The sequence below is a fragment of the Kogia breviceps genome, chromosome 3 (genome assembly GCF_026419965.1).
Source record: "Kogia breviceps isolate mKogBre1 chromosome 3, mKogBre1 haplotype 1, whole genome shotgun sequence".
NCBI classification, from domain to species: domain Eukaryota; kingdom Metazoa; phylum Chordata; class Mammalia; order Artiodactyla; family Physeteridae; genus Kogia; species Kogia breviceps.
The window spans coordinates 14,363,063-14,382,315 of NC_081312.1; the positions used below are offsets into that span (position 1 = coordinate 14,363,063).

General features: G+C 40.0%; 1 pseudogene; it reads right to left on the minus strand.

The window, feature by feature from the left end:
- Window positions 1–13,591: 13,591 nt before the first annotated feature.
- On the minus strand, window positions 13,592–16,954 carry LOC131752285 (10 kDa heat shock protein, mitochondrial pseudogene; annotated as a pseudogene).
- Window positions 16,955–19,253: the final 2,299 nt, after the last annotated feature.

A 19,253-nucleotide genomic window follows, 5' to 3' on the forward strand; every position in this document is an offset into this window, starting at 1 on the left:
CAATATGACTGAAGTCCTTATAAAAAAGGAGAAATTTGAACACAAGGACATACATACACGCATGGAGAAAGTCATATGAAGCTGAAGGCAGAGATCAGGTTATGCTTCCACAAGCCAAGGAATAACAAAGATTTCCAGCAACCACCAGAAGCTAGAGGACAGTCCTGGAACAGATCCTTTCGTTACAGCCCTCAGAAGGAGCCAACGCTGCCTGCTGACACCTTGATTTTGGATTTCTAGCCTCCAAAACGGAGAGACAATTAATTTCTGTTGTTCAAGTCACCCAGTTTGTGGTATTTGGTTATGGCAGCCGTAGCAAACTAAAATAGACTGTTGTGACCACCCCTACCGTAATGTATGGTGCCCTCGTCATGGCTCATAAATGGAGCTCAGCAAGTCCCATCGCTGTTGCCAAGAAATGTCCAGTCCGTTATCTCCACTGCTATTACTGCAATATCCATCATTGAGAAGGGAGGCCCCCAAACTATTTATAATGATGATATAATTATTTCCTTAATGAGTTGCCATATTTTAACCCTGAGATGATTTAGAATTAAGCATAGAAACATGTAAGAGGATCCAACCTTTAATATTTATATTTTATTTCAAGAAGCAAACTGTTCATATCTGTTCATTTTTAAGAGAATTTAACCTCTTGGTTAAATAGGTCAGTCTTGTGATCTTAAATAGAAGTTATCATTGATTTAGGCATCTGACTTCTAATTGAAACTTTTCCACATTTATACAAAGTATTGAAACATTCAAGGGAAGGTAATAGTTGTAGGATTATAGTAATGGTTATAAGTTTTATAAAAATAATATAAATATATGGTTATATTTACAAGATTCAACATGGTTTACTAGATTTACAAGAATAATACAAACACTTGGGAAGTTGTCTGTTAAAATAGGCACCTGAGTTACATTAAAAGGAAATCTACTACATCAAGTATATACCTGTAGTTAGAAATGTTTGATGGCATTTTAACTGAATTTATAAAAGCCTCCCTAAAAGTGATTGTCAAGATTTACTAACTTTATATAAAGAATAGTAAGATCTGTAAACTGAACCCAAGAGAGGGATGGGCAAACTTTCTGTAAAGGGCCAGTGGTAAATATCTCAGGCTTTGTGAACCCTGTGGTCTCTGCTGCAACTACTCACCTGTGCCACTGTAGCATAAGAGCAACCATAGACAATGTGTAAATGAACAGGTGTGGCTGTGGTCCAGTAAAACTTTATTTTAAAAAGTAAGCAACCTACCAGATTGGACCCACGGGCTATAGTTTGCCAACCTCTGACCTAAAAGATTGACAATTTTTTTATGTTATGAGTTAATAGCTTGCTGTATAATTTCAGAGCGAGAGGGAATCTTAGAAATCGTCCTGTTCAATCCTATAACTATTTACAAATGAGGTTATGGAGGATTTGATGGGCTACGTGACTTGTCCAAGAGTACATTATTAGAAGCACATTTATAACTTAATTCCATTATAAATTAAAGCACAAAACCAATAATGATGGAGTCATTATATTTGTAGAACCTGTTTGGGGTGTATGTTCCAAACCTTCCACAAATAATGTGCAACTAGAAGGAGTAGAGAAGTGCTTCACAGCTAAGAATGCATACTATGGTCTTTTCAAAATTTATTACAGTGAACCACTTGGAATCATGGGTGTAGGAAAAAAGATCGCTCATTCCTTTGGGTTCTTTATTTTTCTTATTTGTACTCTAATTCCTCTGTAGGTTTCCTAGGATTTATCGATAGAAGAAAGTAGTAAACAAGCCAACTCTAACACCCTTTTTCAGTGTTTGTCCAGAGAGGGTTTGCCAGTTTTGTTTACTACTTTATTTTATTTCGTCTAATTAGCTCCCTGTAAGAAGTACCACTGAGGAAGATTGTCTAAGGTGTATGTTTTCATGCTGGCATTGAAAAGCATTAATAGAAGTTAAATGTGGAAATCCCAGCATGCTGAAATCCGTTTACAACTGTAAAATATAATTTCCTTCCAAGCCTTTTCAAATCTGGAAGGTTGAGAATGGCTCGTTAAACTCAAATATTGATGTCATTTTGATAGTATCAGAAAAAGGAACTTATTTTCATTTTTTCTTTTATCTTAGTCTTGTTACAGAGTTTACAACACGATCCACTAAAACTCGGTTTTCCTCAATTTGGGGGACAGGCATCTCACACGGACATGCACTTGTATGACCAGCGTGGATTTATGGGGGTGGGGATCCTTCCTTTCTCACCGAATTGCCATCCAGTACTTTCTATAGGTATAGAATGCACATATGTCTGTAAGGTTTATTACACAATCGGTGTTATGCTTATACATTGTTGTGTAACCTGCTTTTGTCACTTAGTATGGATGTTTTCTCCAATGATGAAGTGTTCTTTTGCAGCCCGATATTTAATGGCCTCGTGGTATTCCGTCAACCACATGAACCATCATTAATTTACCCACTCTATTGTTGGACATTCATGTTTCCATTTTTTCACTATTATAAATGACGTTGTGATGAATATCCATGTACATAAATCCTTGTGCCCAGTTCTGATTATTTTTGTAAGATGAATGCCTAGCTATGAAATTGCTGGTCCAAGGAATGTATTTGTAGAACTCTTTGTTATAAGGATCACGAATATACATTCTATTGGACTCCATATGCTGGGGCGTATGCTATCAACAATCCTCACAACAAATTCATGAGATAAGTACTATTAATATCCACATTTTTTTTTCAGAAGAAACTGAGGCCTGTGCCCAGAAAATGGTTACTACATGACAGTGGTTGGCAGACCTGGTGTTTGGGCTCAAGTGTGTCTGACTTTGATACCAATATTCGTAATCACTGCGCTATATGGCCCCTTCCATATTGCCAGAATAGCTTCCCCGCCAAATTATTACAGTCTAGATTTCTACCAGCAGTATGTGAGTGTGCCTGCTTCCCTGTACTGTTGAGGATTCTTTGATTACAAGTGAAGCTGAACAAATTTTTTCATGTTTGTTGGCCGTTTGTGGATTGTCTATTCACGTCCTTTGCAAAGAATACATGTCTGAAAAATTTCCTTTTGAGATAGAGAGTCAGATGATCTGAATTCTAATCACAGCTCTATCCCTAATTAGCTATGCGATGTCAGGAGAAAAAAAATCACTGCAGAGTTCTGAGTCTCCATTTCCTCTTGTGGAAAACTAGCTGATTAAATTAAATCATCTCATCGTCGTTCTCTAAAATTTTGTGATTCCGTCCATCGGTCCACCCATCAGCAAGCCTTGTCAGTGGTCAACGTGGGAGGAGATGGGTGACCACCTATGCAGTATATTTTCATTTATGTATTTAAGGAAGGGCCTCTAAATCATCCCTCCCATCCCCTGGGATTCAGGTGCCCGAAATCCCACCCTTCCCTCCCTGGGGCTTTCATTCTTCATTTTCACTCATTCTTCTGCATCTCTCCTTCCTGCATGAAGGTTTCTTGTTCTTTGGCTTCAGTGGCATTCCTTTCTTATGGTTTGCTCCTTCTCAGGTTCCTTCTCAGGTTTCTCCCCCTTTCCCCTAAAATGTTGGGATTCCCCAGGTTTGCCCTTGGCCCAGTGCTCTTTTACCTAGATCACTCTCGGCCACAATGATCCAGATGGGATTCCTTGCACACGCCACGACTGTTGCCTCTGAACCCTTGAACGTGTTCTCTTTGCCTGGGATGCTTTTAATCCTTTTCTTTCTAAACTGAGTCTGAGCGTGTCTTCTTCTGCAAAGCAGCCTGGCTAAAACGTGACGCACGGGGTTGGAGTCAGTCAAGTCCACGTTCTTCCATGTACTCACCGTGCGACCTTGGGTAAATTATGTATCCTTCCTAACCTCCATTTCCTCATCTGCATGATGGGAGTAATGAAAGTATGGACCTCTCAAGACTGTAGTGAGAAGGCACTGAAATCATGCATGCAGAGCTTGGCCCCACTATGCTTGATTTTTTCTGAGCTTTCAAGCACCTCGTGCATACATCTATCTTAGCATTTAACATACCGCAGTCTGAATATTCATCGTTTCATCGCCATTCATTAGCACTGTGTCTGGCACACATAGGTTCCCAGCCACCGTTTGTTAAGGGAATAAGTGAATCACATTGTAAACACCTTTAGGAGACTTTTCTTTCGTCGCTATTGTTTTGTTTTTTTTATTGTTATTATGGTTTGTTTCTTTGTTTGTTTCACTACAACCCTATCAGGAATGATTTCCAACCTGACATGTCAGGAAACAAAATTAGTTCCCTAAAATATATCTTTAGGGTTGGGGAACAAGGATGCCCAACCCAGAGAGACAGAATGGCACCAAATAAGGAAGTGAGACTGTATGGAAGACAAACTTTGTATCTTGGTGCTTTTGCTGTGGATACTCTGAGAAGATCCCCCAATTCCCCTGCTTTTCTCCCTAATTCTAGCTGAAATTTTGGCCCTGTTAGTTCATCTTCAATGGGCAGGTTCAAGTCTATCCATATACGGAGATACCTAATGTTACCTGTTTCTCCCTGAACATCTCAACACAACCTCAAAGAACAAATGAGCAATGAAATATATCAAACCAGATATCATCGCTAAAATTTCTTTAAATGTATACATGTTTAGGAAACAGACTGCCTTGGAAGGTAGCCACAGGCTAGAGATAGCAGAGAAAGAAAGGAGAAGAGTGTATGGGAAGAGGCAGGCCAAAAGGCTTGTTGAAAACTGAGATGTCTTTGGGGGAAGAAAAATCAATATGGGTTATGAATCTTTTAGTATAGATGGATGGTGAAAAGCATCACAACAGTCTTTTTTTTTTTTTAAGCATTTAAAAATAATTACCCATGCCCATTAGCTGGTGTTTCTTTTTTTTTTTTTTTTTTTTTTTTTTAATTTTTTTTTTTTACTACATTGGGTCTTTGTTGCTGTGCACAGGCTTTCTCTAGTTGTGGTGAGCGGGGGCTACTCTTCTTTGCCGTGCACGGGCTTCTCATTGCGGTGGCTTCTCTTGTTGCGGAGCACGGGCTCTAGGCGCACACGCTTCAGTAGTTGTGGCTTGCGGGCTCTAGAGCACAGGCTCAGTAGTTGTGGTGCACTGGCTTAGTTGCTCCGTGGCATGTGGGATCTTCCCGGACCAGGGCTCGAACCCGTGTCCCCTGCACTGGCAGGCGGATTCTTAACCACTGCACCACCAGGGAGGCCCCCTTACTTCTTTATGAACACACATAAAGAATTGCATATTTTTGACATTGGATAAAAGTATTTTCAAAAATAATTTTCTTTTGCTACTTTCTAGTGTTTTCCTCTCCATGTTTATCCACTTCGGATGATTAATTTTTAAAAGGTAAAGAGAATGGATGTAGGAATAAGAGTTTGAAAGTGACAAAAGGAAACACACCTCTTTGCCTCTGGCTAGAATTCCTTCTTCCCAATGTTATTAGCATCTACTCATCCAGAAGACCCGGCTCAAGCGCCAGGTCCTCTGCGAATTGCTCCCCGACTCTGAAATCTGTGTTAGACATGGCTCCTCTGAACTTCTGGAGCCCCTTCCAGCCTCCATCACATCATCTCCCCCCAGTAGACCACACTGTTCTCAATGATGAGAACTGGACCTTTCTTATCTCTATCCCCAGAGCAGTACCCAGCACGAAGTACACCTCAACCAGTATTTGTTAAGAGAACAAATGAATGAATGAATGAGGGAATGAATGAATGAAAGAATATCCAAAGAAGGAAAAGAAAAAGGTGCAGGTGGTAAGCAGGTTTCAGAAAGTAAGAAATAAGAGAACCAATACTCATTCAAACAGTATAAACACAGAGCAGTCTGAAATGAAATCTATTTTTCAATCTCTGCTGACAGATCTGTTATACAGATTCTTGCCCAAGATATGTCAATTCTCAGTAAACCACAGTCCCAGGAAATGAGGAAAACTGTGTAATGTGGAAGAGCTGAGAGCCATGTTTAAGCACAGTCATAACAATTTGATTTAAACACAGCAAAAGCCGTGTTTTCCAGAAATTTACTGCAGAAAAAAAAGTTCTAGAAAAAAAATCTATTTCTGTTATTTTCAAATGTAAATATTCAAATGAGTGCATTATCCCACACTGCAGCATATACTTCTGAGTGATCTGTAGCAGTGGAAAAAACTTGGATGGCAAGGGCAAAGGCTGATATGCTTGGTGGTACTTTTAGCATCAAATATTTTCCTTCTCCAAAATGTTTGCTCTACTGCCCCCTCTCCTAGAACTTAAAATACCCTTCATAAGAAAGCCAGTTTGTTGATGATGGCCATTCTGACCGGTGTGAGATGATATTGCATTGTATCATGATTAATGATATTGAGCTTCTCTAATGATTAATGATGTTGAGCATTCTTTCATGTGTTTGTTGGCAATCTGTATATCGTCTTTGGAGAAATGTTTCTTTAGGTCTTCTGCCCATTTCTGGATTGGGCTGTTTGGTTTTTTGATATTGAGCTGCATGAGCTGCTTGTAAATTTTGGAGATTAATCCTTTGTCAGTTGCTTCATTTGCAAATATTTTCTCCCATTCTGAGGGTTGTCCTTTGGTCTTGTTTATGGTTTCCTTTGCTGTGCAAAAGCTTTTAAGTTTCATTAGGTCCCATTTGTTTACTTTTGGTTTTATTTCCATTTCTCTACGAGGTGGGTCAAAAAGGATCTTGCTGTGATTTATGTCATAGAGTGTTCTGCCTAGGTTTTCCTCTAAGAGTTTGATAGTGTCTGGCCTTACATTTAGGTCTTTAATCCATTTTGAGTTTATTTTTGTGTATGGTGTTAGGGAGTGTTTTAATTTCATTCTTTTACATGTAGCTGTCCAGTTTTCCCAGCACCACTTATTGAAGAGGCTGTCTTTTCTCCATTGTATATTCTTGCTTCCTTTATCAAAGATAAGGTGGCCATATGTGTGTGGGTTTATCTCTGGGCTTTCTATCCTGTTCCATTGATCTATATTTCTGTTTTTGTGCCAGTACCATACTGTCTTGATTACTGTAGCTTTGTAGTATAGTCTGAAGTCTGGGAGCCTGATTCCTCCAGCTCCGTTTTTCTTTCTCAAGATTGCTTTGGCGATTTGGGATCTTTTGTGTTTCCATACAAATTGTGAAATTTTTTGTTCTAGTTCTGCGAAAAATGCCAGTGGTAGTTTGATAGGGATTGCATTGAATCTGTAGATTGCTTTGGGTAGTACAGTCATTTTCACAATGTTGATTCTTCCAATCCAAGAACATGGTATATCTCTCCATCTATTTGTATCATCTTTAATTTCTTTCATCAGTGTCTTATAATTTTCTGCATACAGGTCTTTTGTCTCAGTGCTGGAGAGGGTGTGGAGAAAAGGGAACCCTCCTACACTGTTGGTGGGAATGTAAATTGATACAGCCACTATGGAGAACAGTATGGAGGTTCCTTAAAAAACTAAAAATAGAACTACCATATGACCCAGCAATCCCACTACTGGGCATATACCCTGAGAAAAGCATAATTCAAAAAGAGTCATGTACCACAATGTTCATTGCAGCTCTATTTACAATAGCCAGGACATGGAAGCAACCTAAGTGTCCATTGACAGGTGAATGGATAAAGAAGATGTGGCACATATATACAATGGAATATTACTCAGTCATAAAAGAAATGAAATTGAGTTATTTGTAGTGAGGTGGATGGGCCTAGAGTCTGTCAAACAGAGTGAAGTAAGTCAGAAAGAGAAAAACAAATAACATATGCTAACACATATATATGGAATCTAAAAAAAAAAAGGTCACGAAGAACCTAGGGGCAAGACGGGAATAAAGACACAGACCTACTAGAGAATGTACTTGACGACATGGGGAGGGGGAAGGGTAAGCTAGGACAAAGTGAGAGAGTGGTAGTGTACATATGGACATATATACACTACCAAATGTAAAATAGATAGCTAGTGGGAAGCAGTCGCATAGCACAGGGAGATCAGCTCAGTGCTTTGTGACCACCTAGAGGGGTGGGATAGGGAGGGTGGGAGGGACACACAAGAGGGAAGAGATATGGGAACATATGTATATGTATAACTGATTCACTTTGTTATAAAGCAGAAACTAACACACCATTGTAAAGCAATCATACTCCAATAAAAATGTTTTTTAAAAAGCCAGTTTTTAGAAGGGTTGTCATTACATTTCTAGGAACTATTCAATTCAACTGAAGTTCAATTACATTAACTTTTATTAGCTAATAGGAGTAAGGCACTAAGATACTCATTGTAATACATATCACCCTCATACTGATTAAAGAGGAGCAGTTAAGTTTTGATAAAATAAAGTATATGAAAAAAAAAAATGAAAAGTGCATGAAAGGCCTAATCCATCCTTCACACTGTTATTGGGATTTTCCTCCTAAAATACAGAGCTGATTGTCATAGCCCCAACTCAAATGCTTTTGATGACTCTATCTACTATGGAATCAATATCAAATTCCTTAATGTAAAAGATGTTTGTCTGCCTTATCTAAACAAGAAGGTCCCCTGCCCTGTCCTCACCTCACCCCAACTCTCCCACTTAAGAAGCAAATATCTAAAGCATTTTAACCAGGGCAAGAGCACTGAGACCATACTGGTTGATTAGATATCCCTTCTTTAAAAACCTGAAAGAGTTCATAAAATCAGAGTGACGATCAAAAGGGATTTTTGAGAAATTTCTAAGCAAATACTGTTGCTGATCTCTAAATGAAATTACTGAACAGTATATTGACAAGCATCCATTGAAACAAAGCATATTACAAACATGACCTCCGGTGTTCTAAAACGCGACTATGGCATTAACTGCCACCTTTCCTCAGCCAGCATCTTCTGTGTATGTGGTCATTGCTCCTTGCCCCTTATCATTGTCTGCAGTTCACTTCTGGAAACCTACCTACGTCCCCATGAGATTTGTCACCCCCTTGCTGAAATGCACCAGCTTGGTGACAGTGTTCAAACGCTTCTGTCTGCATTTTCTCAGACCTCTGTCCTTAAAATTCAGGCTTTCTGCCTCAACTACAGAGGATTCATCAACTACCATTAATATATCTCTATAATCTGCTCCTGTTTTTTTGGTTGTTTTTTGTTCTTGACTCTGGACAAACCCCAGGAGGCACCGAAACAGCAGGTTCTGCCTTACAGGATCCTGGGATAATGGATTTGGCTGAGACTTTGCTGTTTGATCATTTTATACCTACTGCACATGGGCTACATTAACAGACGTTCAAAGCTTGACTCCTCTGCTATTCCATCCCAATTCCTGTTACCCCCCTATTCATCCAACTGCCCTTGGGCGCATCACGTGATCATTTTTGCTGTCACATTTGTATCTATAATGATAGCCACTTAGTGAGGGCTTATTATGTGCCATGAGCTTTCAGGAAGGCAACATGGGGTAGATTTAGACTGGGGTTTACATGTGGGCTCTATCACCTAAAATCTGATGACCTTGGGCAAGTCTTTCCAACCTTTGTATCTTTTAGAACTTGCATTTCCTATCTGCAAAACAGAAATAACAACTACCTCACGGTATTGGGATGTGTGTGTAGATATATATGATATACGTATAGATATACAATTGCTCATCTCTTCCCTTCATGTTTAGTGTTTGCTTTTACTGTTTCTTCCTTTTTCTGGAATGCCATTTGCCTCCATCCTCCACCTGTCAAAACCCTACTCATATTTCAAAGCTCAGCTAAAAGGCCACCTTTTCTAAGAAGGCTTCTCAGCTCTTGCAAGTCAATTGCCCATGGGTCCCCACAGTCCCTTTTGATAGGTTTTGTACCCAGACTTGGCATAATGACACAGCCGTAACACCAGTCACAACCAGCTTTTCTCCAGTCCTGTCCCTGCCTGCGATTGTAGGAACTTCTCCATCCAACTCCCTTTGCCCAACTACTTCTTGCCTCAAGGAAGCGTTTATAAGCCTCAGATGACCTTGCCCCTAACCTCTTTATACTTTCCCAATTCGATGCTTTTCCTTCAGAGCACTTACCCAATGAAATAATCATTTATGCAAGTATGAGTTAATACTTGGTTGCCCCCAGCAGACCATCAGCTCTTTGGGGCAGGGGCTAGTGTCTGACTGGTTGGTCCGTGTGGCCCTAGGGTCTAATCCAATGCTAGTCACATGGGTGATGCCCAATAAACGTTCAGGTTGTAAAGAACACAGGCTCCATGGGGCACCTGAGTTTTGTTCATCTGCAGTTAGCCTTGCCCTCCAGGGTCTCTTTTCTCCCTTCCTGTTCTGCTATCTGTGATGCTATGAAAGCACAATTGCTGACGCCTGCCAAAGAGAAGCCTTTCAAAGGAACTATCTTCTGAGGCCACCAGGTTGCCGCTGACAATCACAGTGGCAGGGGCACATTGTCCTCTTACGCATCTTCTTTGGTCCAGCTCCTGGCTGGACTGTCCAGCTGCTTAGAACAGTGGGTCAGTGCCATGTCCCTATAGGCTCCAACAATAACTCCAGAGGGAGATGAAGTTGGCCTATTAGCAAGGACACAATGTAACCTTGGGCCATAGATACCCCCATGGGCATGTAATTGGTAGAAGGATTCTGTCCACTTGGGCCTCACCCTGTAAGACTCAGGGATGCGGCTGACAGCCCTGTTGCACTGAACGTAGACACGTTCATTACTGTGACCCGGAAGCACTGAATTTGCAGCCATCTTATGCACCTCTAATCTCTCTCCCCCTTACTTCTTCCCAAAAGGCCTCTCAATTCACTGGGCATTTAGACTTCCACCTGCATCCCATGGGACTTCTAGGCACTTTGAGACAAGCCCTATCCTAGGGCATTTTCAGATTGCCTGCCACACAATCACAGCACTTGATATACTCGGTATTTTATTACAGTCTTCATGTTTATCTCCCCTGGATTTTCAACTCCTTTAAGAAAGTTATTATATCTTAATTGTCTTTGCATCTCTCTCTCCCTCCCCAAAGCCCCCTCTCTAAGTATCTAATCCAATCCAGGCTTTGCACATATTAGTTGCTTAATTAATATTTGTTGTAAGCGTCGGTGAATCAGCAGATGGGTAGTCATCAAGGAAGAAGGGCTTGGGCAGAGACTCACACAGTCCGCATGAAACTCTGGAGGGGACACGGAAAAGGGGAGGGCAGAGAGCAAAGGAGACACCAGAGGAGATGCCTCTTCAACCTGACAGCTGTGTCTGTGTCTGGATGTTTCTTTTCCCTGGTTCCTCTCGTTCCCCACGATGAAAATGAAGGAAGCGGTAGATCTCTGCCTTACAAGGCTTCCGCCAAAATCGATATTTTCTGTTCACAAATTATTTCTTTTCTATTGATGTACAAGTCTTACAGAGGAAAGTAAGGAAAGAGGAGAGAAATAACTCTGAGACTTACAGTTCGGGAGGGGTCAACATGAATTAGCCAGATTTATGGGCCAGATTTGTGGACTAGGGAAGGTGACTGCATTTTCCCAATATCAGGTGACGAGGCTTTCACTCTGCTAATGCAGCCATACATTTTTCTGGAGGCTGAATATTTCAAAAATACATTTGTCTAGAGTGGTAGCTATTTTTTAGTTTTCTGTTTGCATGCAGAGTCGTTCTGTTCTAGCAGACAGAGTTTGCCACCATTATGCAATAAGTCTTTCACTTCTTCAGAAACATGTCGTCTATTTTTATAGTTCCCACTCTCTGGGTGAATGTTAAAGTCCCAGAAGGCGCGTGCAGAGACAGTCAGGATTTGTGTACCAGCCTTGCTACAGCTCAGGGCTTCCTGTTGTGCTTCCTTCTTCATGGTTTTGCAGGTGGGAAGTTATTTAACTTCTACTTGATCAAAGTTTCCTGATTAGAACGTGACTTTTGTCTCATTAAGGTGCACATCCTTTATGCTGCGGGCTTGAAAGTTTGTATTTCTGTGCAGTAGGAAAAGAATTTCCCTTCCCCATCTTTCCTTTTTTATATATGTTGAAATTAAACTTTTTTCTGCTGGCTGCAGCATTTGCCCTCCATGAGATGCTTTTGATGACAGATTCAGAAGCCACCCCTACTTCTAAAAAGCAGACCAAAAAATAGGTCTTGGACATCAAGTGCATTGGAATGACTGTGCTGTGTTTCTTAAATCTTCTGGAGAAAGGGAAGACCTGAGATTAAAATAATGAAATCTGAGTCCTATATGGCCTCAGCCCTCCTGATTTAGTGAGGATGCTTACACCTTCGTCTACGCCTTATGGTTCCCCATCTAAAAGAGAGGTTCTGGATTTCAAGGTAGGTGATGATCTGACGTAAATTCTCAAACACGACAATGTTCTTTCTCAGATCGGGGCTGGAACTAGGACACATCTACTGGAAGCAGGACTGAACATTTGAGCCTAGTATCTCACAGAATTCTGTAGAAACTTCTCAAACCATGTCCTAATCCCATCCACCAAAGGAAGGAGGTTTAAGGGGAATGTAGGTTCTGCTTGACACTCAAGACATACTGCTCATGGTTTTAAATATTTGGGTGTGTCTCCCTCTCCTCCTAGGCCACATACAGGCAACTCGTGATGCATTCTCCCAACATTCTAACACTCCATGTGGAAGGGGAAGTTGCATTCCAAAATCCGTCTCCTGAGGTGTGCACAATTTGGCTTTGTTTTTCCTTGCCCCTCCTTTTTGATTCGCTATACCCTTCTCTCTTCCATAGCACCTGACTCAGAACTTCATGATCTAGCTCAGTGGTGTCCAATAAAAATAGAATGTGTGCATTAATTTAAATATTAAATTTAAACTTAAAATGTTCTAGTAGCCACGTTAAAACAGTAAAAAGAAACAGGTGAAATTAATTTTAATAGTAGTATATAATATTTAATAATCTATCCAAAAGACCGTCATTTCCACGTGTAATCCATATAAACATTTTTATGTGGTATTTTACATTCTTTTTTTCATTCTAAGTCTTGGAAATCCAGTGTATATTTTACCCTTACAGCACGTCTCAATTCAGACTAGCCACATTTCAAGGGTTAAATAAGCTGCATGTAGTGGCTACCTTGCTGGACAGCATGGATACAGGACATATCCATCACTGCAGAAAGTTCTATGGGATGGCACACATCTAGCCCATTCATGAGGATTTTTATGTAGAAATATTTCTTTCTGAAGAAGGCCTTACCTGTCATCTTTACTTTCCAAAGAGCCTTAGGCAGGGTCTTTCTGGTCAGCAGAATAATGAGAAAAGCCATTTCTGATTATTTGGACCTGTGTTTTTTTCCTCAGGGCTCAAATTATACCATAGTCCCCGGAAAGCAAAGAAAACACAATCAGGGGCTCTCTGCATCCCCCACTCACCTGCTCCCTAGAGCAGGGGTGGCGCTGCCTGTTACTCCCTAACAGGTGTAAAAGTTAATTTGTGTTTCATTCCTTAAAGCACCCAAGCCTCGTTTTTGTTTTTCATTTATATACGTTTACTTGGAAACGTTTATATCAATACATTGAAACTAAATTTTAGAGACACTGGATGTCATTAGTTTGGATATCATTCGTTTATTTTACACAGAGAAATGTGAACATTATTTACATGATGAAAGGTTTCAGAACTTCCGTGGAATGGGCAGCTTCACGTGATGCCATTTCAATAGTGACATATTTCAGTCGACATATTTCCAAGAATGTCACCATCTCCAAATAAGAAATAATCCTTGTTGTCTAGAACTACTTTGGCGCCTCCATATTCTGGGAGAACTTTATCTCCAACTTTCACGCTAACTGGTTGAATCTCTCTACCCTTTCCTTGAGAGCCTGATCCAACAGCTACTACCGTTGCTTGCAATACTTTTACTCGTGATGTTTCTGGAAGCGTAATACCTCCTTTGGTGACAGTTTTGGCTGCACTTCTTTCAACTGGTACTCAGTCAAAGAGGGGAAGAAACTCTCTAAATGCCTGTCCTGCCAGGATTCCGGCCGCCACAGTTGGCAGTTCGTACTCTGCTCTCACACCAGCGCTGAAAGGAGAGACCACCAAGCCTCACTGTAAAAGGGCCTGCCTTCCACTAACCCTCAAAAAAGTGGTTTCCTTGTAAATGTTTGACAGTCAACTCTCTCAGCGAAGAAACACTGATTTGTAGCATTTGCCGACTACTGTGGTGTAAATACTCCCACTGTGGTCAATGATTTCAAGCTACCAATGTGACGTCTCTGAACGCTGGAGGGGGGTGGGGAGCGATGCTCATGGTCTGGTAGGAAATGGCTCCAGCACATCACTCGGAGCACAGTGACATTTATGTGGACTCCTTCCACTTCCACCCCCCCATTTTCAGGAAACTATAGAATCTATATCTTAGAATATCCTTCACATACAAAGCAAAAATGTCCAAAGGCCTTGGTGTGTTGGATAAAAGTGACATTTTAAGCATAGCTGAATTTAGTAAGAAGGCTCACAAGTTAGTTTAACAAAAGGTATAGAGGATTATAAACTTACCATTCTTATAGTCTACCTCTATACTCATATTTAACAACACAGACCTAATCAATATTACTCTGTTTAAATGTAGCTCACCGTGATAAGTGAGATAAGTCCGAGAGAGACAAGTACTAAATGATATCATTTATATGTGGAATCTAAAAAAGGTAAACCTGTAAAACCAGAGACTATAATGGTCACGAGGGGTTGGCGGGGATAAGAGTGACGAAGTTTAAGGGTACAAACTTGTAAGGAATAGTAAATAAACCCTAGAGAGCTAATGCACAGTCTGATGAATATAGACAATAATATTGTACCATAATTACATAATGTGATAAATATGGCTACAATGGCAATTATATTGCAATATATAAATACATCAAAGTTAACAGGCTGTACACCTTAAACTGACACAGTGTTACATGTGAAATTTATTCAATTAAAAAAATGTAGCTGAAAGTGAGATCAGCTTTCATTAGCACTTTTTATTCTCGTCCAATGACAACTGTACTCCTTGTCATCAGACAACCGTTGTTCCATAAAAAGGAACAACATCAAATACACAAATAGCTTGAGAATTTATCTGAATTTCTCATTGTCCCATTCTTCCAGGAAAAAGATGTGTGTGCCCCATGAGGCTGAAATAGATGTTGTAAAGGCAAGATAGTCAACCTTAGATGCAATTCGTAGAGTGTGGGGCTGTAAACTGTAGAATCCAAACTGCCTCCGACAAGCCATAGGATCTTGGGGAAACCTTTAAAACTATTCAGGACCTCACGTTCCTCACCTACACAATTAGGGGTTGGAGTAGGTCAGTATTTTCTAAATTTTAGTCATTCTTATGTATGGCCATCACTATTTTTGTCATTTCCATATGCCACCTGCACTATTATTTTGTAAATATTTTTCTTTAATCAGCTTACTTTTTGCTTAAGTACTGATCCTTTTCCTAAATAATACCATCTATGAAATCATAGCTTCAATATGCTAGTTATGTTTTTTTCTAATACACATTGATATACAAATGTAACTGTAACTTCAGCCAATGTGTGTGTAATTCCTAAAATTATCTTGTATACCACATGCGGCTGGCATTCCATGGATGAGGTGGGTGATCTCTGTGGGTCCCACGGCGTTGCTGGTTTGAGAGCTGTCATAATTTCAGCCACTTTAGTGCTTACTATGGAAATCTCAGGATTGAGTCACATTGCAGTGACACTTGTCAATCAAGAAGACTAGTGAAACTGATGGATCATCTAGCCACATGGTTGTCCAGGTCTTTCATTACAGATAAACGTGGTATGAGACTTCTATTCTGAAATGTATTTACTCCTATACCAATATAACTTTCTCATTCCATCAAGTAGCAGAAGGATCTGATCAAAAATTTAAATGAACGCATTTTGCATATAATATTTTGTCTCTCACTATTAAGCTCGGTAAATAGGTTGAAATCTGCATATAAATCACTTATATTTGCCTAGATGTCTCTATGGGGGTTGCAGCAATGGTGCTTTAAATATCATGTGACATTTTTAAGAGACTGCTGGGTATGGAAAAGCCTATGGAATTATTTTTATAAAAAAATAGGAATTAGAAAGTAGGACTTTCTTTAGAGTTGATGTGGCTTAAATAATTTCAACCAGATGAACAGTTGTCAACAATTTGCATTTAAAATATAATTAATTATGTTCGTCTGTCTGCTATTATACTAGGAAATTAAGATACCATACATGTTTATAATAGGAAATTTCTCAATTGTCTTTTTAATCCACTATGAAGCTGCACATTTATTTCCACAGGAGGAAAGAAAAACATATTATGCTGCTAAGTAATACCAGTCTTCTCTAGGATTAGAATTCAGTGGATGGTTTGTGGGATTAGTGATTTCTATTCTCAGATGAAAACCAGATGGGCAAAACCGACATCATAAACAGTTAAGGGAAAAAATTGGCAGAAAAAAATCACATTTGTTAATTACATTTGTTGTCACACCTTCTCTTATTTATTGAGATAGTCAGAAACTTGGTTTGAAAGATAATGTAACTCCTGAGCTCTGGTTTAACTCAATAAAAGTTCAGACTGTTTTGTTCGGGAATAATTAGGTAACAATATGATAATCGAGTAGTTCTTTTTATTAGAAACAAAATTCTTGCCCACAAAAAACTTTCAGCAAATGTTTGGCCCGTTGTTCATTTAAATGTGTAATAATCAGCTTATGTATCTATTTATACATAAAAAATAAGATAAATAAATTTAGTGTATGCCTCCTACTGTAAATGTATATATAATTACTAACCATACATCTTAGTAATATTTGGTGTTTTGGCACAAATGCCAGGAACTAATTTACATCTACTTACGAACTAGAGAGTAGGAACAGTTATGTTAATCACTCAGTATTTTAGAGAACATGATACTGGAGAAATAGTGCACAGTTTAATCTAGGCAATTTGTCTAGCGTCCCAGATTCACTGGCTCGTACAGTCATCCACATTCCATGATGGTTTACCGTGAGTTGACTTCTGTGCTCATCTCTTTGCCAACATTATCCCATTTATTAGCCCCACTTTTCAAAGGAGGAGACCGAGGCTCTGAAGGGCTAAGGTAATGGCCGAGGTTTACCCAGCCAGAATGTGGCAGAGCTGGCTTTGAACAGACACCCCACAGCTGTGCTGTGCTCTTAAGTCCCTGCTGTGTGCCAAACCCCCGGCTGAATGCTGGAAACACAGCCACGAGTAAGACGTGGGTGCCGAGTTGAAGGAGATTATGCAGCCCTTCACTTAAAACCTCTGAAATTTTGAGTTGGAAGACACCATGGAAATCATCTGACCAAATTCCCTTTTATCACAGATAAAAAAACCCAGTGGCCTAAAGAGGGTAAGTGTCTTATCCACAGTGCATATTGTAGAAAAGAGTATACATAAAGATAATGAACTGGTTGTTTAAAATGCTGACAATAACATTGCAGTATCTTTGTGGCTTGAATATGTATAAATTAATACTTTGGCCTATTTGCTCAAACGTGATAAGAATATGGATGTCAGTGAGTATTATATATGTCGACAAAAAATTAATCAGTCAATCTAAGAAAGAAATGGAAAATTTTATTCGAGCCAAATTTGAGGATATAACTCGGGAAGAGCATCTCAGAAAGCTCTGAGGACTCTTCTACCAGTTAGAAATCAAAGCACAGTTATATAAGTTTTTTGAGACAGAGAGCTGTACATCAAATGACGTATTATTGACAGTTCACATAATCCAGATCTAAGCGTAATCCTGGTGGGTCACGTGACCTCTTACAAGATTAAGGAGGAATGTTATCTTTTAAGGAGTTGTCTTGTTGGTGCTGGGAGAATGTTGCTCTTTATGGCTGAGCAGGTGTTTCTGCCAACGGGGGAGGTCTGGTCCATGGGTAATGAAGATGCACAATGCACAGTGGGGTGAGAGGGAGGCCAAAGAGCAGAGAAGAATTTATGTTTAAATTTGTCTTGTCTTGCCATAAAATATGAATTTTATTTCACATAACTACGGCTAAAATAGAGGTTAAGAACATAAAATGGGGTGGGGGAGGGATAAATTAGGAGTTTGGGATTAACAGATGCACACTACTATATAAAAAATAGATAGGGGCTTCCCTGGTGGCTCAGTGGTTAAGAATCTGCCTGCCAATGCAGGGGACACGGGTTCGAGCCCTGGCCCGGGAAGATCCCACGTGCCGCGGAGCAGCTAAGCCCGTGTGCCACAACTACTGAGCCTGCTCTCTAGAGCCCACAAGCCACAACTACTGAGACCATGTGCCACGACTACTGAAGCCCGCGCACCTAGAGCCCATGCTCTGCAACAAGAGAAGCCACTGCAATGAGAAGCCCGCGTACCACAATGAAGAGTAGCCCCCACTTGCCACAACTAGAGACAAGCCCATGCTCAGCAATGATGACCCAAAGCAGACAAAAATAAAAAAATAAATAAAATAAAATGAATTTATAAAAAAAAAAAGATTAACAGCAAAGACCTACTGTATAGCACAGGGAACTATATTCAATATCTTGTAATAACCTATAATGGAAAAGAATCTGAAGAAGAATATACATACTGAATTACTTTGCTGTACACCTGATGCTAACACAACATTGTATTGGGTTGGCCAAAAAGTTCGCTCGGGATTTTCCGTACGATGTTACAATAAATCAATTGTACTTCTGAAACTGTGCACCTCAGACTGGGACTTGAAACTCCATGGCGGGACTCGAACCCAACCTAAACCCACAGTCTTCCAACTGAGATCACACACGTGGTTTCAGGATTTAATGGAGCTCAGTTTCTTGATGTCTCATCGCAGAAAGAATTCAGTGAGAGACAAAGTGATAGGTAAGAAGTGGATTTATTTAGAGAGAAACACACTCCACAGACAGTGTGGGCCACCTTGGAAGGCGAGAAAGGCACCAGGGTGTGGGGTTGTCAGTTTTTATAGGGGTGGGTAATTTCATAGGCTAATGAGTGGGAGGAGTATTCCAGCTATTCAGGAAGGGGTGGGGATTTCTAGGAATTGGGCCACCACCCAGTTTTTGATCCTTATGGTCAGTCTTGGAACTGTCATGGCGCCTGTGGGTGTGTCATTTAGCTTGCTGATGTGTTACAGTGAGTGTATACTGAGACTCAAGGTCTAGTGGAAGTCAGCTTGTCCGCCATCTTGAACCCATTTGGTTCTAATTAGTTTATGTCATGTCCTTGGGCTATGCCATTCTTTCGAATGTTGTGCCCTGCCCCCTTCTCTCCTGTTTCACTTCGATAAAAATTTTTTTAAAAAAAGAACATAAAATAATTCTGTTTA